Consider the following 13770-nt stretch of genomic DNA (forward strand, 5'->3'; position numbering starts at 1 on the left):
AGACACAGAGAGTCTAAGTAGCTTGCCCAGGGCCACACAGCCAGGAGGTGGCAGAGGCAGGATTTGACCACAGCGTGTGGGCTCTGGGCTGATACATGAGTAACTTTCTGCCTCTAGGCATTTGCTCGATCTATGGATGCTACAAACATGAAGATCCTGTCACCACATGGCTGGGAAAAGGCCTGCAAACCTAGAAAGTTCTAAAACCTTAGCTTTAAGGAAAATGCCTTCTTTTTCTTAATCAACTTTCTGTTCCAGTACTGTGTTAGATTTACGGAAGAGTTGCAAAGATAGTACAGAGTTCCTGCACCCTGCTTGCCCTGTTTTGGTTTCCCTAATATTATCCTCTTCCACCAATACATTTGTCGAAACTAAGAAACCAACACTGGCATATCACTATTAACTAAACTTCAAATTTTGATTGGGGTCCACCAGTTTTTCCATTAATGTTCTTTCTTCTGCGCTCCAGGACCAATCCAGGGTCCCACACTGCACTGGCTGTCGTGTCTCCTTCGGGTCCTCTGGTCTTTGATAGTTTCTCAGACTCTCCTTCTTTTTCATGATGCTGATGGTCTTGAGGAGTTCTGGTAGGGTTTTTAACAGAATATCCTTCAGTGTGAGATTATCGGATGCTCTCCCAAAATTAGACTGGGGTTGCAGGCTTTTTGAAAAAAACACCATGGAAATGAAGTGTCTTTCTCATCATATCATATCAGGTGTGATGTTTAATTTTATGTGTCAATCTGACTGAGTCAAGGGTTGCCCTGAGAGCTGGTAAAGCATTATTTCTGGATGTGTCCGTGAGTGTTTCTGGGAGAGATTAGCATTTGAAAAGTAGATTGAGTAAATGATGCTCTTCAATGTAGGTGCACCTCATCCGATCTGTAGAGGGACCAGATAGAACAACAAGGCAGAGGAAGGGCATGTTTGCGTCTCGAGTTAGGACATCCATCTTCTCCTGGTCCTCCATCTTTTGGAGTCAGACTGGAACTCACACTATCAGACCCTGATTATTAGGACTTTGAACTCAGGCTGAATTACACCATTGGTTTCCTGGTTCTCAAACCTGCAATGGTAAATCATGGAATTCTCAGCATCTACAACTGTGTGAGATGACAAAAATCTCCTTCCTATAATACGTCTTCCTCCCTCATATATATTTCTATTTCTATTTCTATTTCTATTTCTATTTCTATTTCTATTTCTATTTCTATTTCTATTTCTATTTCTATTTCTATTTCTCTCTTTCTCTGAAAATCCCTGACTAATATAAGGGACATGACATCAACATTGCCAGTGATGTCAACTTTGGTCACTTGGTTAAGGTGGTATTTGCCAGATTTCCCATTGTGAACCTACTATTTCCCCCTTTATGAGCTCTGTCTTTGGAAACAAATCCCTAAATCTGACCCACACATGGGGTAGGGACAGGAATAGGTTAAGGTCCCCCTGCCCTCAGAGGTGGGAGGATCAACATATATTGTGTGGACTTCTTCTGGAAAGAAGATTCATCTCTTCTCCTGCATGTGTTTGATATTAGATCATTTATTTATATCATCATGGACTCATGTATAAATGCCACTTTTAACATTCAGTTTTGCTGTCTCTCCAGAAAGTCCTTGGTGCATCTCAACATATGCTGGCCTGGTTCAGAGCCTCTCCTGGCTGTTGCCCACTCGGGCCTGGCTCACCTGCCCTCCACACTTGGGCTTGCACTATGTGCTAAGCCCAGGGTGTCTTACCCATGCCCTTCTCCCATCTAGGCCCTGCATGTTTCTCAATGACCAGCTCAAAAGTCATCTCTTTGATAAAACAGCCCCCCAGCTCCAAGCTTCTCTTTCTTTCTCTGTTTTTAACTTCCAGTGAACTCCAGGTGCCTGCATTATCCAAACTGGCACTTTTGATGCTGTTGACTCTGTCTCCAGTGTACCTCTTACAATTCTATCAACTCCATAAGGAAAAAGAACATGTTCTTTTTTCTTTACTTTTATCTTCTCCAAATAGCAGGTATCCAATAATTCAATTCACTGAACTGAACAGAATCAGAAAATCAAATCCAAACAGAACAAGTCCAGAAAGACCTGAATAAGTTCTTTAACCTCAGCTATTTCCCAAGAACAAAAGAGCAATTTTATTTGATGGCCAATTTAGAATTTTCTTGTAATCAAGCACAACCAACCAGAAGGCCTGTGTCCTCCTCTGGGCCAAGTGCAGAGTCTTGTCTTATTCATGATCAAGAGTATCTAATCCTTTTCTTTTCTTTTGCAGATATTTTTAGCCAATCTGCCTGAGCAACGGTCATCATCAGGAAATTAGCTAATTGCAAATGTGCATCTATTTATAAAGCATGTGTGAGTCCTTGGCTCTGGTGGGCTGTGTAAGAAGCAGAATTGTTTCCCTAGTGCTCTGTATGAAAAAACAACCTTTGGAGTATCACACTCCAGGATTGCAAATGCTGGCTTGAGACAGAAAGCAATGGGAGGTGAGCAAGAGGGGCGTGCAGTCTACCCTCTGACTCCACATAACCCGCTGTTGTTACAACCATCCCCTGGTCCTCAAGGCACCAGTCACTCTTGAAATACAGCCCTGTTCTAGAAGGGCCTCATCTAATGGAATTGCCCATCAAAGCAGGAGGCAGGTCGCCTCCCATGCCAGCCTTGAAGAAGAACTTCCTAGTGGCCCAACCAAGCCTGTTTGGTGTGCTTCAGCCAAAGAGTTGGTGGGAAAGGGTCTCTTCCTCCTGCTACCTGGAAAACTTAGGACTGAAGGACCTAGCTGAAAAGCTGAGTCTCTGTGTTCACTGAAGTGACAATTTGGTGACACCATTGGCCACATGCTGGTCTCCCAGCTACATGATTAGCTCTTAAAGTGATAGGATGTTCATTACTTCAGTGTCTCTCACATGCAGCTTTTAGCCTTCTTGGAGACTTTATAATTAGCCAGGAACCTGCCCAGTATGAAATCGCCTGCCTGGCTCCCCATGGCTCTCAGGCAACTCTGAGAGACATCATTCCAAGCCAGTTGCAGGAGCTATAAGGTCATGAGAACCTCCTTCATATGGTATTGCCTTCAATTGATGATATTTCCACCCTTGGCTAGAGTAGAATTGCTAAGAATGTTCCCCTATGTCTGCTCCAAAGAAGGACTCCTTTCCCCATGCTTGGGAACTGGGCATTGGGCAGTGATAGCACCAGAGCTACTATTCATGAATTCATAACACTGACTACATTGTTCACAGTTAGGCTGGACATAAGCATAAAATTATTGTACAATGGTTGCCAAGTGTTGCATTGGCAGTGAAAATCAGTTCCAAATATTTTGATGCCAAATGGCCAAATAACCTCATTAGGACCGTACCTTTCAAGTTCTGGAAAAAGACAGAAACTTTACAGGCAACTTACTACATAAATTCAGGTTTCTCTTACCTATCCCAAGTCAAGAGGACATGCAAGAGGCAGGAGACTAAACTCTGTCCCAGGAAATGTGTTCCTCCTCCCACTCCATGAAAGGGTAACCAAGAGGCTTCCTGGAAGTCCCTCAGAGGCTACTCCTATGCCTCCAAGCTTCACACAGTCAATAGAATGCCAATAGTTTCAGCCTTGCATTTTCAGTTTGTGGTGATTGACTTATGTGCCAACTTGGCTGGGCCATAATGCCCAGTTAGTCAAACATTATTCTAGATGTTTCTATGAAAGTGGTTTTTGAATAAGATTAACATTTAAATTGGTGGGCTTTGTGTAAAGAAAATTACGCTCCATAATGTGACTGGGCTTCATCCAATCAATTGAGGCCTTAATAAAATAAGGGCTGACCTCCACGGACCAAGAAGGAATTCTGTCAGCAGACTGCCTCTGGACCCCAGCTGCAATCCTTCCCTGGATCACCAGTCTGCTGGCCTAGGCTGCAGATTTTGGATGCATCAGGCTCCACAACCACATGAGGCAATTCCTTAAAATAAATCTCGCTCCTGTAGATTGATAGGTACAGAAATAGGGGCAGAGATAGACCCATCCCATTGGTACTATTTCTTTGGAAAACCCTGACTAATTCATAGTTAGCTCCTATTTCATGAGGGCTCCAGAGTTTTATTGTGGTGGTTTTCCAAAAATGTCAACTAAGCAAAGCCCCCAAAGCCTCTGATCTACCACTTTAATTCAAAAGCACTACTCTTGTCCAAACCAAAGTCTCACTCACCCCAAATCTTACTATTCCATGTACTTTTTCAGTTAGACTTCACATTCTGCTCGTTACATAAAGTAGGATCTCCTTCATTCTTGGGTGTAAGGTCAAGTCTAGACTAGTTGTGAACAAGACAAGAGAGGACATACTCTACAAATCTCCCTTTGGATCTTCAAAGCGTTGGATTCCCAGACACTCCATGTTCTCATCCCACCAAGGAAGTAGATGGTATCATTCTGATTCCAGATTAGAAAGATATGACTTACTCATTCAAGGCTATCGTATTAATCTCCGGGCTGGCATAATCATGAGAACACAAGCTTTGCTTTCTGGTCATAGACATCACATGATGCCACCCCCAGCTTCCCTAAGTCTGAGGTCAAAATATACTTTTTATTACCACACTCTGCTGCTTATCCAATTTCTTTACCTCTAAAATGGGCATAAACTTCTGGAAGAAGAACCAGGCTCCATTTGGGCATTTGATAAGTGGTGGTTGAAGATGGTGATGGTGTTGGAAGCCAAAGTGGCCTGTCTGACTCTTCACACTGTAAAGAACCCAGTACAATGGAACAGTTAGATGAAAATCACACTCTTCTAAATGTTCATGTAAGGAAGTTGCCTCTAAGAACCTTTCAGTGACTCCTTTTCTACTATTAAAGGTTAAATTGTGAAGCAATCACACCTTTAGTCACCCATTCTATAAACCCAGATTGCCCTCATGCCCACATGACCCAATTGCATCACAGAGAGAAAAGCCCTGGATTGTTAAAGCAAAAGTGGGGGTGCAGAGAATCACAGTGCCAGCTGCCTTGAACAGACGCCCAAGCTAACTTTCCAATCTACATCTGTCTTTCTTCAGTCTTAATGCCTTGCAAATACTTCAGGTACAGACTCACACTGGAGGGATCAGTCTTTCTAATCCATTCCTTAAGGCAGAAGTGGGAGGAAAAGGGAGGGTAAGAGCCTTCACAATGGTAGGTGCTTTCCATCCATGTTCTCATTGTGGGAACAGGTTGCTGGAACATTCCAGCACCAAGCCTCTGGAGCTCCAACTCCTTGGAGAACGACCTACACTGGCAATAGTGTTTGAATAAAGTTACTCTTCTCATCCTACTTGACAGTCATTCATATAAACTAGGACGTGACCAGAAAACTTCTGAGTGCCTGGGCTTTCTTTCCCATTCCTCCACTCCTAATCTAGTCTAAATGAAGGTGCAGATTCGATTTGGAAGGGAGCAGGTTTCCTTGGTAAACAGCCAAGTTTTTAATGGGAAACTCTGAGTATTCAGTCTGATCACATGCCATGAAAAGATCAAGGGCTGAGCCTGGCTGAGGCCACGGAATAGAACAGGTTCATTCCCCACCCCAGCAGCAACATAAATATTAGCTCTCCAGCAGTGTGGCCTTGGACGAGAAGCTGTCGGCATCTCTGGTTCTGCCTAGACCACCAGTAAGGACTAGACCACCACCAAGGAAGGGGCATGAACAAAGCCAGCATTGGACCAAGGACACCCTCATCCTGTGTCTTCTCAATCACACTCTTCCTACCTCCGTCCCGCTCACCCATGGCCATGTGCAGCCAGCTCGGAGGGGCAGAAGGGAGAGCTGGCATGGAGCAGATGGCTGTTTGGAGGGTATACACAGACTTTCCAGGAAAAGAGGAAAAGCCCCTGTGGTCATCGACGTGGGAGAGAAGGAAGAGGCTTTGTGGAGGGAGAAAGGGGGGTTGGAGGTAAAGGGTTATCAGAAAGGCTCAGAGGGAAAAACCAGTGAGCTTCCCATGGTGGCCAGAGGAACTTGTTTTCATATAAAAATCACCTCCCTGCCCCTTGCTCAGCCCCAGGGCAGAGACTAGCATATCATGGGAGCTAGAAGGGGCTACAGACCAGTGGCTTTGACTTTGGTGTCACAGATTGCCTTGGTCCACTGATAAGAATCTCTCCTAAGAAAAATGCATTCATGAGCTTCTTTATGTGCATCATACACACACATGCACAAGTTCACATACAAATTTCAGGAGGTTCACAGACTTCTCAAAACTCATCATCGGGATCTCTAGCCTAGGACTCTGCTCCTACTCCAGGACAACTGAGCCTCTGTATCGAGCCAGTAGGGGCCAAACATTCCACAACGCACAGGACCACCACCAACTGAAAATGTAATCTGGCTCAAAATGCCAGACTGCCAGTGCAGAGAACCCCTCTGGCCTAGAAGTCCATCACATCATCTCATCACAGGAAGGTGAAGTCATCCGCCTCAGCTCACACAAGTAGTGACAGTGAGGCCAGGACTACTTACTGTGCCAGATAATAGTGATAGAGCCCAACTCCTGAGTACTTATTAAGTACCAGCCTCTGTTCTAAGTACTTTATGTGAATGAATCCACTTTCTTCTCTGAGATGGATGTAGTTGTGATCATTTCACAGAAAAGGAAATGGACACAAAGAAAGGCTCACTGTCCCACCCAAGGCCACATGGCTGATGAGCTGAGCAGTCTGGGCTCTGGGGTCTGTCCAGGCCATTAACCCTTGCAGCACACTGCCTGAACCCTAATAACTACTCATATCCCAACAGGTCAGTGAAAAGCACATCTCGGGGTGCGCAATCTGCCTCCAAATCCTCCTAAGGTCCCTCTCTCTCATCCAAACCCCAGCTTTGGTTTCTTGTTATTTCAGGATTCGTAGTTTCCCTCCTTCTTCATAAGGTCTTTTTAAGGACGATTCCTAACTAGGTCTCAAGTTATTTACCACTTTCAAGATACATTATCATTGTCCACTATTTCATCCTTTAAAACGCAGCAAATAGGGCACTTTGCAGGTGAGGAAAATGGAGAATGAGGTCACCAGGCAGTCAAAGGACCCAAGCCACAACTGGTAGCCTCAGAGAGCACTACAAAGCTGTCTTCCTCCTTTGATGGCAGCCACAGGAGGCCTCAGCCTGCATGCAGATGGCCCCCACAGCCTCTGTGACGTTTCTTACAAACTGACAGTTTTGGGTGGCTCAGTCGGTTAAGTGTCTGCCTTCAACTCAGTTCATGATCTCATAGTTCATGAGTTTGAGCCCCGCTTTGGGCTCTGTGCTGACAGCTCAGAGCCTGGAGCCTCCTTCAGATTCTGTGTCTCCCTCTCTCTCTGCCTCTCTCCTGCTTATGCTCTGTCTCTCTCCCCCCCACCTTTTTCAAAAATAAATAAACATTAAAAACAATTCTTATAGAAACAAACTGAAGGTCCTGTGACCCTGCATTGAGCAAGTCCATTTACCCACCTCCTGTCTCTGTGTCACACTTTGGTGAGTCTCAATATTTCCATTTGCGATTTTTCACACTTTTTATTATTATTATATATGTTAGGGTAGTCTGTGATCAGTGATTACAACTCTCTAAAATCTCAGATGATGGGTAGCATATTTTAGTAATAAGTATTAAGTGTATTACACACTCAGTATTTTTGAATTAATTTCTGAACTAATATTGTACTCAATAGACCACCGTATAGTGTAAACATAACTTGTATATGCACTGGGAAACAAAAACTTCATTTGGATTCATATTCACATTCGATGCATCAGTGTGAGCCAAAACTGAACCCACAATATCTCCAAGGTAGACCTGTACTAAATATTTATTAACCTTCAACAGAAGCACAAATTCAGATTAATAGTGCCTGACTAATTGAGATGATTGAGATGTGTTTATTCACTCTTTGCTGGCAGTGAAGCAATCTAAATTTTCCAAGCATCATCCCAGCTCCTATAATTACTTCATCTATCTCCCTTCGTGCTCCTTGCTACACTTTCTTGCTCAAAATCATGTTACATTGGTGGTGGTGGTGGTGGTGGTCATATCTTGTTTTGATTTTTCTGAAAAGCACCAGTGCTGGGCCTCCTGCCAGCTGGTGCCCCCAGCCTCGCCCAGAAACCACACCCCTCGGTGTGTCCTCTGCGTGTCCGTGTGCTCCATATTCTGTCCAAATGATCCGATATACAGTTCACATCTTGTTTTGGCAAAAAATCTCTTTGGCAAAGAATGGTTGCCAGTATCTGGATAAGACTGAGTCATTTTCAGTGACATTCAGCACAAGATCTCAGAACAGGAAAAGAAGTTCCAGTTTCCTTCACCTTTTCCCTGGAGTACATAGGCCTTCACTCTTGAGTCTGTGCAGTGAACAGAATTGCCTCTAGTTGGAGGTGAAAGTGAACAGACATGCCGTTTCTGTTAATTTAATTATGAATATATTCATTGGTCCATCCAGTGGCATAAACTTCACATGTATTATATGTATTACCTTTTATACTTCAACGTGTTCTGAAAAGGATGGAAGGCCATGCAGGCTTTCTTGGTGAAGATTACCAACCCAGTTCAGTTTAGTGTGATAACTATGTCTTCCTTGTCTGCAGAACAAAGCCTCCTGTGTCAAGCTGAAGCCTCCCGCCTGTGAGACATTTCAAATCTCTTTGAAGGAAGAAGATATGCCCACATGATACTCCTACATAGAGTAGGTACTATGCATGGTCACCTTCAACTCACAGATGGGTCAACTTGTGTTAACCAAGAGTCTTTCAGATGTGAGATAAAGAGTCTCTTGTAGCCGAAGGAAAAAGGGGGATGTGTTTATTCTCAGGAAAGCACAGGGACAGTAGCTGTCCCAGAGACAGAGACCAGGGGCACCAATGATGCACGGAGAGCTTTTCTCCTACTCTGGACTCGGCTCCCCAGGGTCAACTCCCAGATTGGTTTTACTCTTTCTTATGGCAGAAGGTTTCCTCTGAGTAGCCAATGGCTCGTGTCACCCCAGCTCAGTAGCCCCAAGAGGAAGGAAAGGGCCTTTCTTAATGTTTTCATATGTCAAAATGCCAAGGAAGAATGGTAATTGACCAGACTTTGGTCATGCATCCCATGGACCAATCATGGGGACAGGGTCTACTGTGATTGGCCAAGCCTGGGTCACATGTCCATCCCTGTGGCCTGGCACTAGACTGAAGTAATGGCAGCCCCAGGAGTATAGCAAGTTTGGGGCTGAGGAGGCACACTTCCCCAGAGGACCAGGGTTGTTAGCAGAAGGGAAACAGGCCACTGGACAGACCAAAACAATAGATGTGCACTATAATTATGTTCCAAGAGTTCGTTTGAAAGTGGTTATTCAGATTACATTTCCCAGGAAAAGCTATACTATAGCAAGCTCTTATATTTGTGTGGTGTTTTATGAGACACTTTTTTATCTATTATATCATTTAATTCCCTCAGTAGCCCTGGGAGGTAAAGAGAAGGGGTATCTCCCCTTCAACCAGCCCACACACATCCTTTATTGGGGCAGCACCATGGGACTTCAGATTCTGAGCAGGGAGGGCACTTCCTTGGAAGGATCTCCAGGATGGGAACATTGCATCACTGTCCTCCAGGCCAGAGTGTTGCCTCTCCTTTCTCCCCTGACCTTGTCATGGGCCCCTCAGAGGCCACCTAATGTGGACAGAAACTCAAGGCTATGTCCAGCATTGTGTGAAACCACATGGAATGGAGGATACAGGGGTGAGGGAAACTGTTACCTGCTACCACCAAACTTCCTACAAAAATCTAGGGTATAGAGGCACCTGGACAGCTCTGTCAGTTAAGTGTCCGACCTCTGCTCTCAGTTTGTAGGTTCAAGCCCCACATCGAGCTCTGTGTTGAGCCTGGAGTCTGTTCAGATTCCGTGTCTCCCTCTCTGTCTTTGCACCTCCCATGCTTGTGCTCTCTCAAAAATAAAATAAACATTAAAAAAATATTTTTAAAAATCGAGGGGATAGCCTGAGGCTGTAGAGTATAATAAGAGTGGGGACCGGGGAAAGAGAAGAATGAGGAGAGCAGAGAGAGAGCACGAAGGAGAGAGGGAGACAGAGACAGAGAGAGAAGGAGAGTGAGTTGAGAAGGGGGGAGTGGTGTGGGGCTGGAGAGGCTCAGGAAGTGGGTGGAGGAGGTGAGGGGGCAGGGGAACCTTAAAGAGAAGAATATTCGGCTTTAATTTATTTACTGTCTGAACCTGCAATAAAACTCTCCTCATATAAATCCCTGAATTGCCAGTTACATTTTCCAGGACAAGACACTCAGCATCCTCTGGGCAGTAGAGTGGGTGGTGAGAGTCAAAGAGAAAGGACAGGAATAAGGGAAGATTTAGAGCCAGAGTGACTCAAGGACGAGAAATTCCAGGGATTCACAGGAACTAGGGCGGGGGTGGGGGGTGGGAGGCATCAGACATCCCAGGATATGGGGGAGCAAGGATCTTGTCAACGGGTGGGGAGGGGGGAGGGAGAGGGGGAAGCTCTGCTCAGCAAGCATGTGACACACCCACCCAGCCTCACATCTCTGTGGCACCAACCCCTACAGTGTAAGTCACAGCCACCCCCTAAGCCCTGTAAGTCATGGCAAGTGACAGGGAGGATTGGAGCGGGGGAGCATGTGTGGCCAAGGTTAGGGAGGACGGAGTAGGGGTAGACATGAGTAGCAGGAACATGGAGGGGAGGGTCTTTCTCCACTGGTGCTCTGGACACTGGATCATTCTTGAAAAGGAGTCCAGGCCAGGCAGGAGTTCCCAGAATGTCTTCCACAAAGAAGATGAAAGTGATCAGCAACCATGAAAAGATCTTTCCCAGATCACTCTTTTACTCAAAAACTTGCAGCCGTTCCCCAGGACCCGAGGCACCAAAGGCCTTTGAAATGGGAAGAGCCTTTGACCTAGTAATTGTGTGTCTAGGTGCACATAATCATAGGTGCACATAAATATGTACGTACAAGAGTGGCATCGAGGTATTATTTATAGTCTGAGAAATCGGCAGGGAGCCTGGGTGGCTCTGTAAGTTGTCTGACTTTTGATCTCAGCTCAAGTCTTGATCTCAGGTTAGTGAATTCAAGCCCTGCATTAGGCTTTGCCCTGGGCATGAAGCTTACTTAAAAAATATGGACAACAGTCAGATACTTTTTTTTTCATGCATGCAAAGGGCTTTATTATCATTACGGGCTCAAACTTGGGCTCACAGACTTCACCAGTGCAGTGGATCCGTGCTGAGAGCCAGCCCATTAATAGGGAATTGTTTAAATAAATTATAGACATAATCTTATGTAGTCTTTTAAAACCATGGGGTTTAAAATATTTTTATGTTTGTTTTTGGGGGGGGGAGGGGCAGAAAGAGCCACAGACACAGAATCCAAAGCAGGTTCCAGGCTCTGAGCGGTCAGCACAGAGCCCAATGTGGGACTCGAACTCTCGAACCGTGAGATCATGACCTGAACTGAAGTCAGAGGCTCAACCGACTTAGCCACCCAGGCGCCCCTAAAATCATGTTTTAAAAGATGATTTGGGGGCGCCTGATTGGTTAAGTCAGTTAAGCATCCAGCTTCGGCTCAGGTCATGATCTCACGGTTCATGGGTTCAAGCCCCGTGTCGGGCTCTGTGCTGACAGCTCAGAGCCTGGAGGCTGCTTCGGATTCTGTATCTCCCTCTCTCCCTGACCCTCCCCTGCTCACGCCGTCTCTCTCTGTCTCTCAAAAATAAGTAAAAAATATTTAAAAAACAAAAGAGATTTTCTTCATGGAGAAATGCTCACAATATATTAATTACTTTTTTAAAAAACACATTCATTTTTTTAAAAGTTTTTATTTGAATTCCACTGAGTTAGCAGAGTATAATGTTAGTTTCAGGTGTAAAATATAGTGATTCAACACTTCCATTTGACACCCAGGGCTCATCACAACAGGTGCCCTCCTTAATCCCCATCACCTAATTAACCCATCCCCCACCCTCTTCCCCTCTGGTAACTGTCAGTTTGTTCTCTATAGTTAAGAGTCTGTTTCTTGGTTTCTTTCTCTCTCTCTCTCTCTCTCTCTCTCTCTCTCTCTCTCTCTCTCTCTCCTCCCCCCTTTGTTCATTTGTTTTGTTTCTTAAATTCCACATATTAGAGAAATCATAGGGTATTTGTCTTTCTCTGGCTTATTTTGCTTAGCATTATACTCTCTAGCTCCATCCATGCCTTTGCAAATGGCGAGATTTCTTTCTTTTTATGATTGAATAATATTCATTGTGTATATATGCCACATTTTCTTTATCCATTCATCTATGATGGACATTTGGGCTGTCTCCATAATTTGGCTATTGTAAACAATGCTGTAATAAACATAGGGTGCATGTATCCCTTTAAATTAGTGTTTTTGCATTTTTTAGGTAAATACCCATGATTGATTAAATCTCTGACCATTAGTAATTCATTCACTCTCCAGCCCCTCTGGTTGGGAAGTATCACTTAAAGTTCCAATCCTCTAATCATGCCTGGGTCTCTCTGGTGATGACCCCTCATCCTGAAGCTACATAGGGGCCCACCAAGAGTGGCCTCATTAGAACAAGAAACAATCCTATTACCCAGGAAATTCCAAAGGATTTAGGAGCTATGTGCCAGGAGCCAGGGGAAAAGACCAAATATTTATTTTTCATATCATAGGGGCCTTTCATATTTCAACTCCAAACAAAAGAAAGGAGAAAGAGATGTTTTAACATAGCACCAATCATTGGGCTAAGAGTTTGTCTCCCAGTCATGTGAAAGTCCTGTGTGAACATATGTAGAGACAGAGAAATGAAGGCAAGTTCAGTTTGGCTTGAATGCAGCTCCAAGTTGGGGCAATAGGAAAATACAAGGCTGGAGGGGTGGGCAGGGGCCAGGTCAGGAAGGGAGTTTTATACTGTGCAGAGCAGTTTGAATTTTAACCTGAGAGCAGAGGTGTCTATTAAATTCTTGACATGATAAGATTTATGACGCTGCCTGCAGAGGGAAGAACGGAGGAGGATTGATAGAGAACTGTAGAAGCAGTACCATGAGCAGTGGGAGCTTGTCACTAAGGGAGCTGGTGGTCTAGACAAGGACCCTGCCTGAGGAAATGCTGAGAGGCACCTGGAGTACATTCACACATCTTGGTTCCTAATACTACTCTCCAGTAAAAGGAACCAGGGCTCTTTAGAGACATTACTACTGGGGCAAGAAATAAACAAGATAAGCCTAGAGCATCTGGTAGTGCTGAAAAATCAGGAAGTGCTAAAAACAAAGCAAAACAAAAACAAACTACAAACAAACAAAATGAAACCCACATGCGTGGATCTAAGGGGCACAGAACCCAACTGAAAGTATTCCCAATGGCCAAAGCTTGAGCAATTTGAGGAATAAAGTATGATTGGATTATAATCCAAAGTGTGTGTGTGTGTGTGTGTGTGTGTGTGTATCCATATATATATATGTATATATCCATGAGTACATGCTGATAAAAAATGATTGAATAAGTTAATAAATGAGGGAGAAGAAACAAATCTTGGCAGAAGAATTAAGAATTCTTGGCAGAATAAAGTGTTCAGACTATGCAGCCCCTAGGGAGGTAGATGGTAGCTCCCCACCCCTAAGGATGAGTTGCACACAGTGACTTCCTTCCAGTAAGTGCAGAACAGAAAAGGAGGGAAACCCAGTAACTTTGCAGTGGAGAAATTGGACAAACTCACCTTGGCCAGGTGATCAAAGTCAACATCAATTGTGCTAAATCATGTTGCTAGAATGCACACTGATATGAAGCAATGGGGTATA

The 13770-nt window shown here is 44.4% G+C and overlaps 1 long non-coding RNA gene across 1 annotated transcript; it reads right to left on the reverse strand.

Moving 5' to 3' along the window:
- Nucleotides 1-693: 693 nt before the first annotated feature.
- On the reverse strand, nt 694-4685 carry LOC115277527. The gene is made up of 2 exons (XR_003902396.1): nt 4610-4685; nt 694-1066 (listed from the first exon to the last, which is right to left on the reverse strand). It is a non-coding gene; the product is annotated as an uncharacterized LOC115277527 (long non-coding RNA).
- Nucleotides 4686-13770: the final 9085 nt, after the last annotated feature.

This window comes from Suricata suricatta, chromosome 14, assembly GCF_006229205.1.
Source record: "Suricata suricatta isolate VVHF042 chromosome 14, meerkat_22Aug2017_6uvM2_HiC, whole genome shotgun sequence".
Lineage (NCBI taxonomy): Eukaryota > Metazoa > Chordata > Mammalia > Carnivora > Herpestidae > Suricata > Suricata suricatta.